Raw genomic sequence first — 10,827 nt, forward strand, 5'->3', positions numbered from 1 at the left:
ACCACATTTTCGCCACTGCCAATAAAGAGTATATCATGTTGATGAGTCCAGTTTTCTGAACTTGACTCCAGGGAAACACCTTCATTCCTCAGATCACTTCAAATGTATTCCCAAGTCCAAAAAATGTCTTTCTGTCCCATCCCAACTACCATCTCAGCCAGTCTCTTTTCCCCTGTATGACGGTGAGCTGTGGTAACTCTAGGCCTGTTAAATCTTTACAGGCTTTTTATATATTGGTCAAGTGTCAAGAAGCTGATGGAAGACCCCCGCAAAAGAGGTCCATGTATTCCAGCCTAGACACTTGAGAAATGGTCATGCTAATACCTATAGTCATTCAGACAATTTGAACGTGTAGAAGTGGTGTTTGGCACCCTGTGTATGTGGGCTGGTAAATGGGGTCCTCATTTAATATCTGTTTTACATATATATTATTCATGAAAATATTTCACCTTCATTTTGGGGTTATTTTTTTTAAGATCTTTTTCTGGAATTTACCCTCTCCCTAACTGTTACATTTGTGCTGAAAATATGGCTTACGTTATTCCCAGATGACACATGCTAATTGCACAGACAAACAGGAAGAGAGGGCCATGTGTTTATGCCCAAAAACCAAGGAGATGATTAACAGGGTTGATTCATTTCGGCTTATTATAAATTCCCCAAGACATAAATACTGTTGCTAAAAGCCATAGACCTTCAGCAGAATACTCATCAGGAATTACCTGCTCCTAAATGAACAAGAATTAATTGCACTTATGAACAAAATGACTAAGGCTTGGATTATCAGTGAATGGGCTTGAATGTTGTAGTCAACAAACACCAGGGAGGCTTTGTTTCTCACTAAGGAAGGAAGGGAGGAAGGGAGGAAGGGAGGAAGGGAGGAAGGGAGGAAGGAAGGAAGGAAGGAAGGAAGGAAGGAAGGAAGGAAGGAAGGAAGGAAGGAAGGAAGGAAGGAAGGAAGGAAGGAGGAAGGAGGAAGAAAGAAAGAAAGAAAGGAAGAAAGAAGGAAGAAAGGAAGAAGAAAGAAGAAGAAAGAAGAAAAGAAAGAAAGAAAGAAAGAAAGATAAAAAGAAGAAAGAAGAAGAAAGAAGAAAGAAGAAAGAAAGAAAGAAAGAAAGAAAGAAAGAAAGAAAGGAAGGAAGGAAGAAAGGAGGAAGAAAGGAAGAAAGAAAGGAAGAAAGAAAGGAAGAAAGGAAGGAAGAAAGGAAGAAAGAAAGGAAGGAAGAAAGGAAGAAAGGAAGAAAGGAAGGAAGGAAGGAAGGAAGGAAGGGAAGGAAGGAAGGAAGGAAGGAAGGAAGGAAGGAAGGAAGGAAGGAAGGAAGGAAGGAAGGAAGGAAGAAAGAAAGGAAGAAAGGAAGAAAGAAAGGAAGAAGAAAGGAAGAAAGGAAGAAAGGAAGAAAGGAAAGAAAGAAAGGAAGGAAGAAAGGAAGGAAGAAAGAAAGGAAGGAAGGAAGGAAGGAAGGAAGGAAGGAAGGAAGGAAGGAAGGAAGGAAGGAAGGAAGGAAGGAAGAAAGAAGAAAGAAAGAAAGAAAGAAAGAAAGAAAGAAAGAAAGAAAGAAAGAAAGAAAGAAAGAAAGAAAGAAAGAAGAAAGAAAGAAAGAAAGAAAGAAAGAAAGAAAGAAAGAAAGAAAGAAAGAAAGAAAGAAAAAAGAAAGAAAGAAAGAAAGAAAGAAAGAAAGAAAGAAAGTTGCCATAATCACACAATCTTTATACAAGAAAAATGGCATTTCATTAAACAAAAGAGTATCTATTGGAGATGACTCAGAATCACAGAACTTGGGCAAGATTTGAACTTGCTCAAGCCTGAAGTGTTTCAAACCTGGAGCTGGAAACTGGGACTGTTTCTTCTATTGAGAATTCAGTCTTCTACTGTACTAAGTATGCTCAGTTCCTACAAGTCTTAGCTCCTCGTTTCACTTACAGATAGGCTGCATCTAAATTTGATTTCAAGGCACATAGGTATTGTTAAATAAACACCCCAACTTTTTACCCTTATTGAAGTGCCAACACAAAACACAAAAAAGGAAATGTAAATGGTTAACATTTCCAGCCCCCACCAGACCACCTGGTTCTATACACTCATATGATCACCTAGACCTCTCCTTACAGTCTTGTAGTAAAGCAATGAATGTTATCCTTCATGACTCTGTCATGACTGACAGCTTGACAGATATTTGGAGAGAACTGTAGCTATTCAAGCTACAGGACAGAGCTGCGGCAGCTGATGTACTTGTGGGAGCTGTAATTGCAGGCCTGGGAGATTTTTGACAGTCTAGGCAGTGCTTTGCATCAAATTTGCCACACTTGCATAACAGTTTAAATTTAAAAAGAGAAAAAAAGGGGAGAAAAATAAAATTTGCTCCAATGCACTGCTGAAAGTAAATTTTTCAGCTTGCTCTCAGGTGAAATAATTTTGTGGAAAACACCAAGAACATCACCATTGTACACTGAAAACCATAATAAAGGTTAAAATCTAGAAGTGTCAGGAGGAGGGGGAAGCTGAAGCATTTGAGGAAATACCCCTAAAAAATGAACTAGCCTGATCCTGAACATAGTAGACCACTGAGTGTCTTATACTACCTGTGCTAGTTAAATACAGAGGTGTCAGGGAATGCTCCCAGACACTGGCACTCGATCTGCCAGAAGATTGTCCTATCAGAAGACTATTGGAATAATCCCTTTTGGGTGATGAGAAATACCAGCCTCCTAAACAATCCCCCTGCTTCAGGAGTTAGAGCCAGGAACTATTCTTAACAGGCATTTCCGATGCATATTCTGTTTTGGATGGATGACAGTCTTCCCATGCTAGCTGGCCTCATTGCTAAGAAATGGTCCAGCGCGTGTTTAATTTATTAACATGGATTCAGCACCAAGACGCTTGGGCTTCATGTGGCCCCAGGGAATCCAGAACAGCACATGTTGAGGAAGGTATAGAAAAGTACCACGGTACTATTGTGTCCAAGCAGTATCCATCAAAATCTCCCCCTCTTTCCCTTCCTCCTTCTCTACCAAGCTTTTGCCTCTGTATTACTTCCACACAGAAAGCTTTACTGAGTTCATGCAAAGCAGACGGCTAGGAAGAGGACTGGCATCATAAAATTTCCCATGTCCCACAGGCAAGAGGAGAAAAGAGGGAGCTCAGTGAAAACAGCAAATAAACATCAAAATGATTCAAGCATGGTGTGGCTTTGTCAAAATGCTAGTGCTGAAAGGAAATAACATTTATCTTCAAGAGAGCGCCAGTTTATCCCCAAGAGAGCATCAGAGTTTATCCTAACAAAATCACAGAATCACAGAATGGTAGGGGTTGGAAGGGTCCAACCCCCCTGCCAGAGCAGGGTCACCTACAGCAGGTTGCACAGGAACGCATCCAGGCGGGTTTTGAATGTCTCCAGAGACGGAGACTCCACCATTTCTCTGGGCAGCCTGTTCCAGGGCTCTGTCACCCTCAGAGTAAAGAAGTTCCTCCTCATGTTTAGGTGGAACTTCCTATGCTCAAGTTTGTGCCCATTACCTCTTGTTCTGTCACTGGGTACCACTGAAAAGAGCCTGGCCCCATCCTCCTGACACCCACCCTTTAAGTATTTATACACATTGATATGCATCTTCTTTTTTCCAGACTGAAAAGACCCAAGTCCCTCAGCCTTTCCTCATAAGAGAGATGTTCTAGTCCCCTAATCATCTTCGTGGCCCTTTGCTGTACCCTCTCTAGCAGTTCCCTGTCCCGTAACATCATACTTATGACGTGTCATCACCACATGGGCACCGCCACAGCGGTAGCACAAGATGGAAATAAAATCCCAGGTGACTCAGAAGTATTGTATTCCCAAGCGCTGCCTCCCTCCCTCCCAACTGCTAGAAAAGCTCCTACCAGCTGTGCTCCTTGATTCAGTCAGCTGGGTAGTGTCAACATGTTGCAATAGCCGCATACAAGTACCTTCATGCAGATCTCTTAAGGCAAAATTGTGAAAGCAGTCATCTAAAACAATAGGTAATAATTTCCAAAGGAATTCAGATGTTGAGGAACGGCCCAGCTAGCTTGTGGCACATGCTAACAAGGAGGGTTTAATTAAGGCTGGCAGGAGACTACAGGGGTGATTGCAAATGGTGTTGGTTTCCACAGTGTTCCTCTGTTGTAGCCCTCACTATCGATAGATCTGAGCAAGTGTATCATTATATCGTCAGGCTGGCAGCAGGCAAAACAGGATCTCAGCCAGAATCTAAACATCTGATGTTTTGTTTTGGAAAAATATCAGGACTGGGAATGATTTCTTACTAATAAGAACAAGCACAATCGAAGAGGTTATTATCCAACTCCTTCTTTCCTGCTCTGTAGATAGGACTAAATATTCAGACAAAATATTCCTTTTAAAAAAGCTATTCTAAAACAAATATTCATTTTCTTTTCATTTAAAAGGTTGGAAAATCCACAAACAAGCAAGGACAAAGGCATTGTGATTACTGAATGAAAGCTCATTTTCTAAAACAGGATCCTTTATACAACTCTAAATATACAAATAAAATTCAGGGACTATCAAGAGTTAGGAGAAAAATAATATCTTTTCCCCAGATGTTTCACAATATTTAATAGGTAGCAGGGTCTGTCATGTTTAAGTCCATCAGTAAAAATATAGTAAAGTTGTATGAGAGGTATGTGAGTCCATGCTCTGACTATTGCCATGCTTTTCTATTACTTCATATGATCATGTAAATAGTTTTACCTAAGTGACACAGATTAGTGTATTTAAGATTAGCATTTTCCTGTTCTGGGATTAGTCATATCCAATAAATCTTGATAATGGATATTAAATGTTATATATTCATAGGAAATCATATTAGTGATCTGAACAAGTGTTCAATAGTCTTCACAAGACAAAACCACTTTTGCTATTTGATTTTAATCGCTTACCATTTGGTTTTTTACTACCTTGCTAAAAATATGGCAGCTTGGTATATCTCCTCCCCTGATTTTGTGGGCAAGATAATAATTCCATTTTGCTGGGCCTGTCATTTTAAATCCTGCCATGAAAGTGATCCTACTTGCAAAACACCTGTAAATACCACCAAAAAGAAGAAGGAAAAAAAAAAAGGTAGTCTAAAAAACTAAGGAAGAGCCCTGATAGAGCCAAAGTAAGGCTATATTTATGAGGCAGGACAGATGGTGGCCATCACAGTCCTGGTGCCACTCTTTGGTGGGAGCTACTGGTAGCCGTCCTCTCTGAATATTGCACCACTTTGTATGAGAAGCACAGAACAAGAAGAAGCGGCAGCTGAGGTGGGAGAATATGATGCACAGGTAGATCTCTTCCCAGCTCTTTTCCAGACAGGTCACAGCTGGGTGACGCATCCCGACTGAGATCCATCCTCGATCCCAATACTTAGTCATAGCTTAAGTGTTTGATATAGTCCACCGGTTTTGATAGTCTTCCAGCTATTGAGATGAGAGAGGATCATTTGATCGTCATCTCTGATTTTCAGTGTAAATCCAGATGTTTCATTAAACCCAGATATATCTATAAAACAAATGACCAAAAAGGCCAGACCTGAGGCATACAGGCAGGATAAATTACACTTTCACAACTGGGAACAAACCAGGAAGTTATTCTTTCTAAAAACTGGCATACAAGGAGAAGTTGCACTGAAAGGAAAGTATCTGAAACCATGACAAATTGAACCTGATTTATTTAAGGAGAAAATTACCCCTCTTCGGACAGGATTAAATCAGTTTTTAAACAGCATCATGAAACCATAACGTCTTTAAATCTGAACATCTTGCCTTGACAACAAACAGATCTATACAACTTTCAGTGCGGTTGTGGAAACACAGTCGAACTGGTGAATTTTAAAAACACCACAATTGGATTTGGTGTTTAATGTCCATAAAAATGAAGGCACTAAAATTCTTCTGGATGGAGGGACAAGACTGCAACAAATTCCTTGAGAAAAAATGAGTCTTTCTATTAACACAGACATGCACAAGGTGTGCATTTTTATGTGTGCTTATTTATATACATATATATGTATATAAAGGGGTGCATGCACATCTGTGCATTGGAGGCCTGACCTTCAGATGCAAACAATGTGTTTGAGTTCCACAGATGCACAGGAAAAAAACACCTTTCTGTATTTTGTACCTGTTTCTCAACATCTGTGTGAAGACCTGTTTACAGCAGAAATCTAAAAGCTCTTTCCAGGCTTTGCTGCCCACAGGGAAGAATGTCAGAAAACAAATGCTAGCTCATTCTGGACAATGTGTTCAATTTTAGTTGTTGTTTTATCTGATCTTTTATGCAGAAATACAAGGCGTGAAAAGCATTTTACAAGTTCGTATCATCATGTACAGAACACACAGCAGCGTCCCTCCTGGATTTCGCAAGCTGAGGACTAAGCTCATCAACATAGCTGTCACACTTTCAAAACCAGTTTCGCCAAATACTCCTTAAATTCAAGAAAGAGAATTACGTCCATTACAACACTAATGAAACCATGAGGAATATTACACACAAAAAAACCCCAAAACCTCTTTGCTGTGGACCGTTGCTTATCTCATTACCAATGTGGACTTTCAGAAAATTCCCATGTGAAGGGAAGAGTCAGACCAAAGATTTCTTAATAAGAATGAAAAGGTCAATGTGGGAATTCTCACAAGTTAAAAATTCAAAGAAGAAACCAAGAGGCAGCTGTTTATCTGCTAGATGGTCTAAATACTGTTTCCATCATTTAGAAACAGTATTTAATAAAAGCTTTTGTTTTATCAAAAGCCTGATCTACCTTAGGGAGCCCACATTAACAAGGTTCCTATCTACAATCATAATGAAGGACTTAGAAAATTCTCTTTGAGTATGAAGAGTACTTTTTTATTCCTATGTTCATTAGATAACAAGCAACGTGAGCGTCACACCTTGCTGTACCAGGTCATTTATCACCTGATCCAATAAGACAAAGGATAAATTACAGATTACATCACGTCTTCCATCAAATGACAGCAGCACTGTCAGGAAGACAGTCGACTTCATTAGGCCAAAAAAAACCCTTTATTGCATAAATAACACATTAAAAGGTGATTATCAGATATTCTACCAGTTCCTTTTATCAGTATACAACGCATCTTCTCTATTGTCAACTGCACATTTTCACATTACAATTTAATGGGTCTGTGCTTTGTTAAAGGCCTCTGCAATACCACGAAAAGCTGTTCTGACATGGTCTGACAGCCAGCCTCTGGAACAGAAAGAATGCACAAACCTACTTTTCCTCCCCGGTCCTCTGCTCAGGCTCTGGTACCTAGATTCTGACTTTCTGGTCCATATTCTTTCTTTATCAGATAGAAAGAATCAAGTTAATTTATCCAGAAAATCTACTTGCTCGCTGCTTTAAAACTTCACATAGATGTAACTCTTTAACGTGACTCCAGAGAAGCTGGGTGTAAAGGTTTCTTCTAGGTAAGCAATGTATCGCACTAACACCAAAAGGCAGAAATGCACAAATTAGCCCTGGCACAAGCAGCTTTGCTACACATTGTCTCCAGGGCCACGAAGAGGATCAGAGGGCTGGAGCACCTCTGCTATGAGGATAGGCTGAGAGAGTTGGGGTTGTTCAGCCTGGAGAGGAGAAGGCTCCAGGGAGACCTTATAGGGGCCTTCCAGTACCTAAGGGGGCCTACAGGAAGGATGGGGAGGGACTCCTTATCAGGGAGTGTAATGACAGGACACAGGGTAACAGCTTCAAGCTGAAAGAGGGGAGATTTAGATTGGATATTAGGAAGAAATTCTTTACTGTGAGGGGGATGAGGCACTGGAACAGGTTTCCCAGAGAAGTTGTGGATGCCCCATCCCTGGAAGTGTTCAAGGCCAGGCTGGATGAGGCTTTGAGCAACCTCGTCTAGTGGGAGGGTTCCTGCCCATGGCAGGGGCCTTGGAACTAGATGATCTTTAAGGTCCCTTCCAACCCGAACCATTCTGTGATTCTGTGATTCTCTTCTCCTAACAAACACACCTTTGGGAAGTCCATCGCATGCTCTTCACTGATGAGGCAGCTGCACTTCCTCTGTGAGTGAAGTTTGAGCTGCCACTGTTGCATAAACAGACAGATGGAGTTTTACAAGAACATGCTTATTTTCTTGATCTTCAGCATACTGAAATCTAATCAAAGTTCACTATTTAGTCATTGACTGTCCTTAAATCTGCCATTGATTTTTTTTCGCAGGCCACTTTGCAGACATTGCAAGAAGGGATCCTGCTTACATTTAGAGATACCAAAGGGATTTTAAGTAAAAATCAGCAACAGTGAAAACAATGAAGTTTAGATCTTTTTACATGTGATGAACTGCTGAAACAAGTTATAGTTTATACTGATTGAGAAATATAGTTTTGAAGGTATTTCTCAAAAATTGTTAAAAGTCATTAAAAAGAAAATCAATTGCACATAATGAGTAATGAGTGTAATACAAGTCTCTCAGATATGAGGCTATCACCCAATTTACAGTTGGAAACAAAAAGTCAACAGGTATTGTTACGTGGCTTTCCCAAACACCATTACAGCATTGATTTGAAGTTAATTGTAGTTAATCTAAAAATCAGAACAGCATATATAATACTTCAATTGACATCATGTCATATTTGAGTTTTAAAACAGTTAACAGTTTCAACAAAATCTCAAAGGAATTTTAAAGCTTTAATTTGCACTGAAATTACTTAGTATTTTAGCTGCAGTTTGTGCCACAGAACCTCAACAATGAAACTTTAAGGCAGCTGTGATGCCACTTACGTCATTTGAGAGAATGCCTTTTAATATACTACCAAAAAAAGGGGGGGATTTCCAGAAGCAGTGGTGATTTACTCTCATTTTTCCCTCGGAAGCCCCTCTTTGTCTTGAGAGCTCCAAGTCACCAATTTATCTTTTTGGAAATTCTGCTTTGGTGTGTCAGCAAAACATGCGGCTCCCCACAGCCCTACAGCTACAGAACTCAGACCAAATGCAGCGTTCCTCTTCCCTTCCCACCCTGACTAGCAAGCTTGCCTTCAAACCCTGGCAAAATTCCTAAAGATCTGTAGAAAGCAGCAACTAACTACTTCGTCCTGTTACTCATCCTGTATTGCTTTACTGTGATGAAAATGTCAATATTGCTTCCACCCAACCAGTAGAAACTAACCCAGGTTTGTCTTTGCGTGGTCCAAACCTCCCTGACATCAGTGGAAATGGACGGATTCTTTAACAGTACACTTTATAATATACATATATATTATAACAACATACAGTTCTACACTTAATAACAAAACAATTAGTTAAATAGACTATCATAATACTCTTGGCACTGTTACCGATCTGCCACTTTTTATAATCACAACAATCTTACTTTTTAAGTTAGTATACTTAAAGCTATAAATATACATGAAATCAACACAACACATGGCAACAAGATGCACAAATATTTTTTTGTACAGTATCTTCAAGTTTTTAGTATAGTGACATTCATAATCTCTTAATAGGAAATACCGTAAGTGTGTATTTACTCAGTGGTTTTGTAGTACATGCTCATGGCAGATGTCCATTGCATACTATTTTCTTTAGGAAACAAAACCTTTCTTATGTATCAAAGTTGAAATAGTATGACATATAGTACTACCGACATGATAAATACAGAGAGGATTATGCATAAACAGATACCCAAAACTTGTATATTGCAAATGTTGCATCAAAATTACACTTCTGGGAAACCACCTAGTGTGTGTGAAGGACAAAGGCTAAACGAAAACTGAAAATAGAGTAAGTCAGCACGTGCTTCATATGGCTGCTCAGTGTGTTAGCAATGCTGCAGCATTTGGAGGATATATATCATCCAAGACACAAGAAAACTGGAAAAACATAGCAAATCTATCAAAAGTACTAGGACCTAGACGGACCTAAAAAAAAAAATAATTGTCATGCCTTAAAATGCATGCTGTGAAATATTGCATGGTACCATAGTCTGAACATTTAGCTCCTTTCCCTCATTCTCTGGTCCATATCCATTACTGGGAGAAAAGAGGAGAGGTGAAAAGCCACAGACTTTTTGAGTGTTATGTATGCCCAAGATCCACACAGATGGCAAGGCGAGGGATTTGCTCTGTTTACCTCCATCTCACCCTGCGGAACTGTCACTCCCTGTGGAAAGCTACAGACTTCTAACTTTAAGCTAAAGCATTTTGTTAGCCTATGAGAACTTGAGTGGGTGAACAGGCCTTGCAAACTCTCCCTGCATAACCCTCTCATAAAGCTATCACAAACACATCAGCAGATCCAGCAGCTCGCACTGAGCGGGGGCAAAGGTGAAATTGTGCTTTTGGGAAATTTCGAAATTCCCTTTTTGAAACGCCGCTATCCTGAAAAAAAAAAAAAATCTTCCTAGGAAAGACAGGGAGGAGATAAGCGAATGTAAGAGCTAACTCTGCTCACACTTCATCTGAGCAATGAACACACACCCGGAACTGCACAAATCACAGCTCCGCAGAACGGCGGGCGGCGCCGCCGGCCGGGCTCGGCCCTGCCGTCCCGCATCATCCTTCTAAAAAACAGAAATAACACATCCCTCGCCCTCCTCCCGCACGGAAGGTGTTGCTTCCCTCCTCTCCCCCATCCCCGGCCCGGGGGATGCCTCCCGGCACGACTTTCCCCGGACGGGGTCGGGGGATGTTCCATCCCCGGGCCGGGGATGCGCTCCCCGGGAGAATGGGGATGCGCTCCCGAGGACAATGAGGCTGCTGCCCCGGCACAGCTCTCCCGGGGGAACCCCGGTTCGCTCCCGGGTTTCTCCTCCCCGCAAGACTCATCGCGGCGGATCCGTCTTCC

This window comes from Chroicocephalus ridibundus, chromosome 2 (genome assembly GCF_963924245.1).
Source record: "Chroicocephalus ridibundus chromosome 2, bChrRid1.1, whole genome shotgun sequence".
In the NCBI taxonomy this organism is placed as follows: Eukaryota; Metazoa; Chordata; class Aves; order Charadriiformes; family Laridae; genus Chroicocephalus; species Chroicocephalus ridibundus.